The sequence below is a fragment of the Ailuropoda melanoleuca genome, chromosome 1 (assembly GCF_002007445.2).
Source record: "Ailuropoda melanoleuca isolate Jingjing chromosome 1, ASM200744v2, whole genome shotgun sequence".
NCBI classification, from domain to species: domain Eukaryota; kingdom Metazoa; phylum Chordata; class Mammalia; order Carnivora; family Ursidae; genus Ailuropoda; species Ailuropoda melanoleuca.
This window is the reverse complement of record NC_048218.1, coordinates 113,345,646-113,346,125: the sequence shown is the minus strand read 5'-3', so window position 1 is coordinate 113,346,125 and position 480 is coordinate 113,345,646.

The window sequence follows — 480 nt, the reverse complement described above, 5'->3', positions numbered from 1 at the left end:
GGTAACCTTTGCCCAGCACCCACCTGCTAACGTGGAGAACAGACGGGGCGGGAGAGGGGCACGGCCAAAGGCCCTCGAGGACCCGACCTCCACTTGCTCCGAGGGGTGCCGTCCCCCCCACTTCCCCCTCGTGCAGCAGACCTGACCGCGCCCCCACCTGCCTGGGCCCGGCCTGCGACTGCACCGCGGTCCCTGAGCTGCCCAGGGGAGCGCAGGTAAGGCGCCTTCTGCGGGAATCCTCTGAACTGGGCTCTACCCTCAGCGTCCCTAGTCTTTACTTCGGAGGGCGGTGAACAGGATGTACAGGTGCACTGAAACGATGTTCATCACTTTCTGTGAACCCGTCCTTGCTAACCAGCTTCGGAAGCTCCAGTCAGCCTCAGTCAGCCAGCCCGGCTGGAGCCCTGCCGCGCGCCCCCGCCGCCTCCCGGCCAGCCCCCGCCGCCTCCCGGCCAGCCCCCGCCCCCCCGCTGCCCCGCG